We start from the raw sequence: 11632 nt of genomic DNA, 5'->3' as shown, positions 1-11632 counted from the left end.
AAGTATGTTAAATCCACTATGGTATATTACCTGGTACTCTTTCGAGATAATATATCACCATTCAGTAAAAGCACGAATTCCGACTGCGAACGGAATTGCCTTTATTAGTATGGAACTTAACATCAATGTAACTCTTATAGTGATCTCTTCTATACTATCAAGATCATCTCTTCAGTCCTCCAATGACACTTAAAAATGTTCTTGATCTTGATTCGTTGATTCTTGCCTAATTGATCTAATCTAACTTGTCATGCTCAAGGCATACGAGTCATTAGATTTGGTACATGTCATGGCATATATGATCGATCCCATGGCAGAAGCATGTGGGACACGACTCATTTACTTTAGCTCAATAGTAGAACTAGGACATTAGCGTTGCTCAATGTAATGCCAGCCTAAACTCCTTTTTGAGTTCTGAATGTCAAGTTTCCTCAACATTCCCTGTACTTTGGCTTAATCCAATGAATCACTTTGATCTATCTCCATAGATCCTTATTATGTACGTGTTTTGTATCTCCCATGTATATCATAGTGAAACAATTCTCATACCAAGCCAAGCTTTTACACTTGCTAAGTTAGAATATAGTTTCTTATGAACCGTACATTATCTATGTACAATACAAGGATGACTACAGTGCTCCCACTAGCACTGATATATATATATATATATATATGTATATGGTTTATCTATGTTTCTCGAAATTCAAACTCTTTGAACATTCTCATGGAAACAAAGAATCCAATTACTCCCACTAGCTTTGACATATGTATGGCTCATCTTTATTTCTCGAAATTCATACACTTTGAACTTTCTCATTGAAAAATGATCCATCTTGCGAGATGCTTATTTCAGTCCATAAATGAACCTTTTAAGCTTACACATCTTTCAAAACCTATATTGGTTTGATTATGTGTTTGTTCCTATACATGATTATCTCTACTTGAAGATCCACTTGCACTTAAGGGCAAAGGTCAAGTGCTTGATCTACCAAATTACAACATACATGGATTGAATCTCGCTTTCCATTTCCTCCTTCTATGTTGTAGCCTTTAGGGCCTACCATAGCTTCCGATAGCTGGTATACTCTGATTTCTCCATACCAGTGACTCATTTACCTCAGTAATATAAACTCTTATATAGCTAGGTCCATGATATCTTCTATCAGATAAGGAAAAATGGAAATATGTCAGTTTCCTTAATAGCTCTTTCAATTCCAAATTGAATGCTATGTACAACTTTAGGCTCTTCGTTGGTTGACTCTTGAATCTTATCAAGATCAATGTAGCTCCCACTAGCTCTTTTGGAAATCAGCTCCCTCACCTGGAAGACTGTCCTTTGAGCAACATACACTTTGTTCTCATAAGGATTCTTAAAGAATTATCCAAAATGCTTGATGGGTTCTCCAACGAGTTAACACATCTCTATTAAAAGTTCTAGATTGTCGAGCGCTTCACGACGAGCACGAAGCTTAGTGAGTTCCCCAACCTACCACATACCATATACGCATAACCATGAACACATATCCACATACTGGGCCTCCCACCCACTGCATCGGGCCTCCCTCCCCCCCCCCCCCCCCCCGACATCAGGCCCCGCCTGGCATCGAGCCCCGCTCGGTATACAGATCTGTCTCTCTTAGGCCCCGCCTGTCTCCGGGCCTCACCCGCTACACACATACATACAATCAAATAACATACTAGAACATACACAAACATACTCTAACTGTACCCTAATCTAAGGCCTCGCCTGACTTGGGCCTCGCCCCTGGTCTGCTACTGAAGTTGTGGAACCCCGTCCATACTCCTTCTAGTAGTGAGAAACGGGCCCCCGCCCACACTCACATCCTTCCTAACACGTGCCTCACCCCTACTCTGCTAATATCGAGATATGGAACCCCATCCATACTCAGCTAGTGATGAGATACGGGACCTCGCCCACACTCACCTGCCTACCAGGCACATACAAGTATAACATAGACAACCAGTATAATCTAACATACAACATAAGAATCTTCCTCGGGATTGCCCCGGCATCGGACCCCAGGTCCGGAGACATACTATTATCTAACATACTTCGGGCTTACCCCGACATCGGACCCTTGGTCCGGAACCTATCATACCTACTCATGCAAGAATCACGAAGACCTCTAGCATCCTAATCATTCCTCGAGCCTCGTCCGGCATCAGGTCGTAACCCGGAACATATAACATTAAGTGCCTAGGGCTGACCCCCGGGTCTTCCTACTATACATAAACATAAACATAGACATAATGGGCCGACATTGTGGCCGTAGACCCATGCACACAGTGAGGAGACTCACCCCGCACTGCTGAAGACTGGCAGAAACACTTCTGACTGCTAACCAACAACTTCTGAACTACTGATCCTTCGGCTCCCCGAACTATAAATTCCCAAAATAACACTTAGACCACAATTCACTCAAAAGTCAAACATGGTCAAAGTCAATGGTCAAAGTCAACGCTCCGAGTTGACTTCAACTCGCCAAGTTGACCTACCAACTCGTCGAGTCCCACAATCCACACGAAACTCTGGACTTCAATCCTACTCGTCGAGTTCTCCGTGAACTTGCCGAGTACACCTTCCACACATCGGGACCCTCCTTCATCTGACTCGCCGAGTTCTCCTTTGAACTCGTCGAGTCCACCTTCAACACATCGGGACCCTCCTTCACCTGACTCGCTGAGTTCTCCTTTGAACTCGCCGAGCCCACCTTCATAAATTAGGGAGATTGTCTTGGACTCGCCGAGTTCCTCCTTGAACTCGTTGAGTACGATGATCTCCAGGTCCACTATGAACCCAGACTGGCTGAGTCCCTCACCAACTCAACTCACACCCTCTAACAGAAGGGTTTGGGGACAAGAAAATGGCCTGACTCGTCGAGTCCCACAAGTGACTCGCCGAGTCCCTCTATGTCCAATTCTAATCAGACGATTTCAGTCAAGCACAAAGCATCCAAGACCCATATCTAACCTTCTAGGGTCGGAATAACACGCAAAGTTACTGCCTTTACATCCATGCATGGCCCTTTTTGCTCAAAAGGCCATAACAACCTCTTTAAACTTTGCATGGGTAGTTCTAATGGCATAAAGCTTCCACCTTTATGCCTTAACTACCCTAAATACTCTCAGATCTGAAAGGATCTTGCTTGGGGACGTCCAAATCCCACAAGTAATCATTCTTGGACCAAAAACTTCATAAAAGGGACTATAAAGAGATCAAATAAACCAACAGCCAAGATGAAGACTTGATTACCAAGAAATGAAGCCAATGGAGTGTATCTTCTGGATCTACTTCCTCCTTCTTGAACCTCCAACTTCCTTCTTCTCCTTCTTCCTCTTCAAGAGCACACAAATCACACAAAGGTGGCTCAAACACTCACAAGATACACTAGGGTTTCGTGGGTGAGGGTTTGGGGTCCGGTGGCTGAAGATGGGGCTGAGGAAATGAGAATGAAATGCCTAAATAGGGTACCAAGTCCGAATTTAGGGTTTTCCCAAAACTTGACCAACTCGTCGAGTCAGTCCTCTGACTCGTCGAGTAGGTCACTTAACCCGCGATCCAAGTCGCACTCCTACTCGTCGAGTCACCCCACCTAATCGACGAGTTGCTTCCTTATTTTGAGGATTTTCTTTCCTTTCTAGGTCTTCTGAATTCAGGGTGTTACACGGGGCGTACGTTTCTAGTACGCGGGGCGTACTCCCCAGGGAGTCCATTTTGGGCCTTGAGCCTTTTGGGGGTTAGGCTATGAGATGTTGGACCAGTTCTGGGAAGGGTAAAATGGTCTTTTACCCTTTAGTAAGATGGATTATGGATTGGGCCTTAAATTTTGGGATATTGGTTTAATTGTTAATTAAGGTTGTGTTTATTGTTAGTTGGGGCAAGATTATCCAGTTCAGCGACCCGATCAGTTATTTGGTTATCAACAGATTGAGGTGAGTCTCCTCACTGTGTTTGGCATGTCGAAGACACCAATGTCGGCCCACGATTTATTATGATTAGGATGCTAGTTTACTGTGTGACTCTTGCATGTATGATATTTGATATGTATAGCGGGCGGGGCCTGATGATTATATTGTATGCCATTTATCTTTATGATTATTGCATGTGTTTATGTGTTTGTATGTATACCGGGCGGGGCCCGATGCCAGGCGGCGCCTGATGACTGACAGATCTGTTCTGATCGGGGCTCGATGTCGGGCGAGGCCCATTATATGTTTGATATGTATGGTATGTGGTGTTTTGGGGAACTCACTAAGCTTTGTGCTTACATTTTTATGGTTATGGTTTTAGGTACTTCTGGTTTGAAAGGGAAGGGTCCATTTGATCGCAGTGCATCGACCCATGTTTCCGCAATATGATGATTTTGGAATTGTACTATGATGACTGTTTTTTTATGTTACACTTTTAAATGTTTGAATAAAAGATAATTGGCATTTTGGTTGAATTAAAAATGAAATTTTTACCTTATAATTTTCGGTACGTTACACCGACTCATTAAGAGTGAAGAATTTTCACTTGGGGTCCGACGCATTAAGGCGGCATGTGTGGCCGCCGGTATCGAGAGTGGTAAGCAGGCGTTGTGGAAGCAGTTGGTTATAAGAAATTTTAATCCGGAGGAGCCGAGTGCTACATCTCAGTCAACGTTTGTGATGCATGCTGCCATAAAGGCATTCTTAGAGACAGATTTTGCCTCGTACCTCCACCTTGGTGAGTTCGACTTAGCGGGGCTCCGTCAGCTCTGTTTGGATCCTCTAGCGGAGGAACATCCTCCGATGGGCTATTCGCGGAACATCGGACCTTCCTCTGCTCCTCTTGGCAATTGACTATTCTTTTTCCTCAAACCACATCTTCTTTTTTTATTAGTTTGTTTGTGATCTTTATGTAAGTACAGGAGATACCAGGTGGACAATACATATTTATATTTTGTTTTTTTATAGCATTTTGCTTTTTTTAAAAGGTTTGTTTGCCTCCGTTTTCAGGTGTTTGTGTTGGCCTTCGGTGTGTGTGTGTTCGCTTCTTTTCTTAATGAAACAATCCTCTCCCAAGGTTTCTATTGGCCTTGGGGCTTGATTGGGTCGATAATTAGGCCATATGCTCAATCTGTGACTCCAGAGTCCTTACTTGTCTAAGTCCTCTTGAATCCATTCTTGGGACTCGCGTTGGGAACTTGAGACATGACCCCCTTTCGATTCATGGGCTTGTGTTTCTAGGCCAAAGCATTTTAGTTAGCTTTTGGTTTTGAGCATTGCCTAGCTCATTATGTTGGGGTGTTGTTTTTTGCTAGAGCTTATTGATTACCCCATTAGGACTTTGCTCTAAGTCCTAGGCCTTGGGGAGTTACACTCTGGCCTTAATCATCTAAGTCAAGCTGAGATCGTCGCCTCGAGGCTTTAGGACTTAGGTATTGTTTTTTTAAGGGAATGATTATGAGCCTTTGAAGCCTTTATTCATGTCATGATCGAGGCTTGTGGCCTTTTGGGCTGAATTGACATGTTTAGGGAAAGGTTATGAACCTTTGACGCCTATGGTTGCATTCTGACAATGGTTTCGCTCAAATGATGTGGATGATCAGTCCTTGTTACCATTTGGTAAACATGCACAACCTCTTATGATATCAAGCTTGAATTATGAGAAAACGTTCTAACACTTTTTTATAGTGGTCAATTTGCATCACTTTACTGATAACAAGTATAGAATATAAATATTGTCTGATGAGAATAAAAAGTAGTTACACTATGACACGAACTAAGGTCTGGCTCTTGGGCCAGTTTACTGGGGTGTGATTATCCATTTGGAGTTTGATCATTCTACCCTTGCCCCAATTGTATCTTATTTTGCTCCTTGCTATAGGAGTAGAAGTGGTGCATGTTATGCATGTTTCAGGTGTGGGGGATCGGTCTCCCATCCTGGGCTTCTAGGACATAGGATCCATTCCGGCGTGCCTCTACAACTTTGTACGATCATTCCCAAACGACGCTCAACTTGCCTTGGGACTGTGCGTGGCTGGACTAGTTCTTGCGCAATACCTATTCTCCCACCTTAAAGTTTTTTACTCGTACACATCGGTTGTAGTAATTTTCGGTGCGAGCCTTGTAGGCCTCTTGGCGGAGTTGGGAATCTTTGCCGTTTTCGTTGAGTACATCTAGGTACTGATAAAGTTCAGCTTCATTGGTATTCGCATCGAATTTTGTTACTCGCACAGACCTGCTTATGATTTCGAGTGGGAGTACTACTTATGTGTCGTACGTTAAACTGAAGGGCGTTTCTCCGGTGCTAGACCTTGAGGTCGTGTAATACAACCAGTGTACTGTTGGTAGTTCTTCGACCCATGCTGCTTTGGATTTCATCAAACACATTTTGAGACCGTTGACGATGATCTTGTTTGATACCTCAGTCTGGGCGTTGGCCTAGGACGAGCTACTGAGGTGAACCGTCGATGGATTTGCTTATCCTCGCACCACTCTTTGAAAGGGCTACCCTAGAATTAAGTACGTTGTCACTAATCAGGACTATGGGGTACCGAATCGCGTAAGGATATTCTTCCACGTGAACTTTATCATTTGCCTGTCTGTGACCGTGGCTAATGGTTCAGCTTCGATCCATTTGGTGAAGTAATCAACAACAACTAGCAAGAATTTTGGATCCCCACGGGGCAAGCAGGAACGGTCCTACGATATCTATGTCCCACTGATGGAAAGGCCAAGGGTTGATGATGCTGGTTAGAGGCATGGCGGGATGGTTCTAAAAATAGACGAAAGCTTGGCACTCTGGGCATTTCTTTGTGAGTTTAGCTGCGTCCTTATATATGTCGGGACAATATACTCCCAGATAGAGTATCTTTCCCGTTAGCGCCTGTGCGCCTTCATGTGCCCCGGCCTTGCCTGCATGAATTTCTTCCAAGAGCGATGGTCCTTCTACGTGGGTGATGCATCTGAGCCACGGTGCTAGGTACCCTCTCTTATACAACTGTTTCTCCTTTATGACGAACTATGGGGCTTTGATTTTGATTTTCTTGGCTATCGCAGGATTGTCTGGGAGGATGTCGTAAAGGAGGTAGTCTAGATAGGGCTTGGTCCAGTCAGGGGGCATTGCAATGGAATTGATTTGTATGTTGTCAAAGCTCCTCTCCGTGAGAACTTCTACCAGCACTTTCTTGGTCAAGTGATCGAAAGATGTTGATGTTAATTTGCTGAGAGCGTCGCCCCTCGCGTTTTCCCCTGGGAAATTTGCTTGATCCTGAAGCTTTTAAACGAATGCGTTAACTTCCGCGTTGCGTCCAAGTACCTTTGCATCATTTGGTATTTGGCTTCGTAAGTTCCAATGACTTGGTTAGTGATGAGCAGAGAGTCGCTAAAATCTTAAAGGTGTTTTGCTCCGACCTCTTGTAACCCCCCAATTTCTGGTATGTAATTTAAATATGTATTTTTCAGTTTTCAAGAGGAACTCGACGAGTCAGTAGCCCGACTCGTCGAGTAGAGACGGGATTCGCACACGTTTTAGGTGGGCGACTCGACGAGTCCATATTCTTGGACTCGGCGAGTCCGCCAGTCCGGATGAAACCCTAATCTAAAGGGTTTGCACCCTATTTAAACAACTTATTGAGCCCCAAGACAGTCCCCATCACTCCCATAATACTTTCCACGAAACCCTAACAGTCCTTTTTGCATTTTGAAGTGTTTTGTGTGATCTTTGAAGTTTTGGAGAGAAGAAGGAGAGTAGATCCAAAGGAGAATAAGGAGATCCAAGGTCTTAAGTCCATTTCAGAGCATCTTGAGGTAAAATTCGGATCCTTTATGTTCTTATGCTTGAATCCCCTTAGAATCTCAATAAAAGGCATTTTTAGGACATTTCTTGGCTTGTTAGTGAATAGAGAGTATATAGGAACGAAAGGACATCAGATCTAGTCATGATTGAGCTTTAGAAGCTCATATCCATTACCTTTATTGAGTCAAATTAGTATGCAAGCCTAGATCTACTCTTTTAGTTCATTTTAAGCCCTTAAACACTTGAATATGCATACATGCACGTAAAGTTGGAAACTTTACGTGTAAAACCAACCCTAGGAACCCAGATCTATGAGTTGAATGCACTGGAATCGATCAAAATCGACTGTATAGTGTTTGCATGCAAGCAACTCGGCGAGTTGTTCTTCAGACTCGACGAGTCGAGTCGCGAGTCCCCGGTTTTTCCCCTTTCGAGTGTTGCGAGTGGAACCAGTGAGTTAGAGGTGGACTCGGTGAGTCGGAAGTCAGACGCAGTAATGGAGGGGCTCGGCGAGTCAATGCCATGACTCGGCGAGTCCAAGGCAATCTCCTTGCCTCAAGAACAGACTCGACGAGTTGTTCATACAACTCGACGAGTCACAGACTAGACGTGTTCCTGAGATGAAGATGAACTCGACGAGTTGTTCATACAACTCGGCGAGTCGGATGAAGTTAGACTGGATGATTAGTATCGAAGATGAACTCGTCGAGTCTTTGCTAAACTCGACGAGTAGTAGCGAGTAGAGGATGAGAAGAGGGTATAGGGACTCGACGAGTTGACGGCCCAACTCGGCGAGTCTGGTAAACTAAATGTTGACTTTGACGAGGATGTTAACTTTGACCAGGAGGTTGACTTTGACCAGGGGTAAAATAGTCATTTTACCCTCAGTATAGTTATCAGTATTTGATTGAGTGTACTTATGGGAATTGTAGCCGGGGAGATACCGGAGCAGCAGCAGACAGTTTCCCGAGCAGTTTGTTCAGCAGCCAGCTTACGAGGTGAGTTTCCTTCCAGTAGGAACCGGTCTACGACCACAATGTCGGCCCGTTTAGTTAGCAGTAGTTTTCGGACTTCGGTCCGATGCAGTAGATAGTATGCCTGAGGTCTTTGTGATTCAGGCAGGGTTTTGTGTTATGTGTTCCGGACTTCGGTCCGATACAGTATGCGGTATCAGTGTTTATGTTAATTGTTATGTTTATACTGTGCTATGTTCAGTTAGTTTCTGGACTTCGGTCCGATGCAGGGGACAAGGTCCCAGTTAGTTCCGGACTTCGGTCCGATGCAGTTTCTGGACTTCGGTCCGATGCAGAGGGCAAGGCCCTGGTTAGTTCCGGACTTCGGTCTGATGCAGTGGGCAAGGCCTAATAGTTGTTTATATGTTATTGTATGGTATGTGGTAGTTTGGGGGAGCTCACTAAACTTTGTGCTTACAGTTTCAGTTTCGGTTTCAGGTACTTCTGCTAGCAAGGGGAAAAGCTTGGGATGATAGCATCGCACACACCACAGCTTCAGCTTTTTATCCTGGGAGTTTATTTCAGATGCTATGATATATTTGACACAGTTTTTGATGTGACACATCTATTATGACCTTTTGAGATTTGTGACGTACGGTTTCATTATATGATATGGATGATTTGTGATTATTAGTATTATTTAAACAAAAAATTTTGGGTCGTATTTTGGGTCGTTTCAAGTTGGTATCAGAGCCTTGGTTTGAGGGATTCGAATACACTTTCGGGTGTGTCTGAACTCAAACTAAGGAAATGGTAATAGATTTTCAAAAGAAAAGCATTTTTGGAAAAGAATTTTGAAAAGAGCTTAGAAAGAAAAAGAGTTTTGAAAACGAGTTAAGGGTGTGGTGCATGCGATCAACCGAGCTCAAGTAAGTACTCCCAAATTACCCATACAAGTTTATGTTATGATTATTAGTTTCAGTTTCAGTTTCAGTAGAACAGCATGCTAGTATAGGACTAAGGATCTAGGAGGATGCTTTATGTGCCTGCTTTATGTGTTTCAACTTTATGAGAATTGCATGCTAGTATTGAGTAGACAGTAGTAGGATAGCCTGTTTAGGTTATGCCTGATAGTATGAGATTAGCATTGTATGCTAATACAGTTCCTTGTTATGAGAAGAGATTTGCTTAAGTAGTTTCCTTTGTGTGAATGCTGCTTGCTTTGTGGTTTGTGGGACTTGGAGTGATGGGAGTTAGCTATTAGGTGGATACTTTAAGTCACATGCAATCAGGGTTGAATAATCTCAGAGTGTGGGATTTGACCCTAATGCGTAGCTCTTGTCTGAGTCCTAACCATTGTAGGGATGAGTCCCTTACTCGAAGGATTATCTGAGCCTCGTTGCATGTGATGGTATCCATGTGGTGGCTAGTTGGCATTACAAGGAGGCCTTCAGCAGCTGAGGACTGGTTTGGGTAGAGTCAGAGATTTCCCTAGGGCAAGCCTAGGATGGGAGTAGCAGAGATCAGTAGCAGTAGAAGTGACTTGGTGGAGTCAAGGCAGTTCTTGTGGAAAGTACGGATAGATGTGGAAGGTAATATGGGCCCGTACTACTGAAAGTAGAGGATCCGTACTCGAATCAAGGAAGGCTGAGAAGAGACCAGGAAACTAGTAGAGGTAATGATCCCTCGATTTATATCAGTGTTTCTGACGTTTGTTCTGATTTGCATTTCAGAATGGTGGTGTTACGACCTAGGCCAGCAGCCGACAGTTCTGGAGCCGGCGAGGGATCAGGATCAGGCTCGGGGGCCGAGCATCTAGACAAGCAGACTAGGGAGTTTCTCTCTTCAGAGATTACTCGTATCATACTTGAGCAGACTCTTGTGATCTTTGGTTCGATCAAGGAGGGTATCTTGGAGCTAATGGATGAGAGATTGAGCACCTTCCGTGCTGAGGTGACGGCCATGATGGGGTCGCGCACACTCACCTTCAGGGAGTTCCGGGCATGTGGAGCTCCAGACTATCATGGGGCGCGGGACCCCATTGCGAGTACCAGATGGTTAGCGGATGTGGCCAACGCATTCCACACTAGCAGATGTCCCGAGGGGGACAAGGTCAGATTAGCGTCCTGTCTTCTGAAGGACAGGGCACGAGACTGGTGGGAGGAGGTCGAACATGTCATTGGGGATGACGCAGCTTTGGATGCTATGACCTGGGCAGATTTTACTACCAGGTTCAGAGCCGAGTTTGCACCAGTTATTGAGGTGCAGCAGTTAGCCAGGGAGTTTCAGGACCTCACCCAGACTACAGAGACAGTGGCGGAGATTACCGCCAAGTTCAGGGAGAGGGCACTTCTCGTTCCTCAGTACGCAACTGATGAGGAAATGAAGAAGGCCCGTTATCATGAGATGTTGCGGAGTGATATCCGCCAGTTTGTGAGCCGGTCCAGCTGTAAAACGCTGGATGACATGATTGCTAGGGCTCGTGAGAGCGAGATAGATCTAGAGATGGAGAGGAAGAGGAAGCCAGAGGTGGCTTCGGGTACAGGGAGTTCGGGCAAAAAGCCCAAGGTTTCAGATCACAGATCCAGAGGTCAGCAGAGCCACGGTCGGTGTGGCAAGTGTGGGAGATTGCACGACGGGGCGTGCAAGGCAGGGAGTTCCGGCTGCTACAAGTGTGGTCGGACCGGGCATATGAGCAGGGATTGTACAGCTACTACTACCACCACCACAGCATCAGATCTGATTTGCTTTCATTGCAATCAGAGGGGACATAAAAAGTCCCAGTGTCCGAGTTTGGCAGCCGCAGGGAAGTTGTCGGCACCTGCCCCTGCTACCTTGAGGATTACAGACGGCCGACAGGGCCGGGTTGAGACGCCAGTGGCGAAGAGTAGAG

This window comes from Lactuca virosa, chromosome 5, assembly GCF_052849685.1.
Source record: "Lactuca virosa cultivar CGN04683 chromosome 5, Lactuca_virosa_CGN04683_v6, whole genome shotgun sequence".
Classification (NCBI taxonomy): domain Eukaryota; kingdom Viridiplantae; phylum Streptophyta; class Magnoliopsida; order Asterales; family Asteraceae; genus Lactuca; species Lactuca virosa.
Note: the sequence above shows the minus strand (reverse complement) of the source record.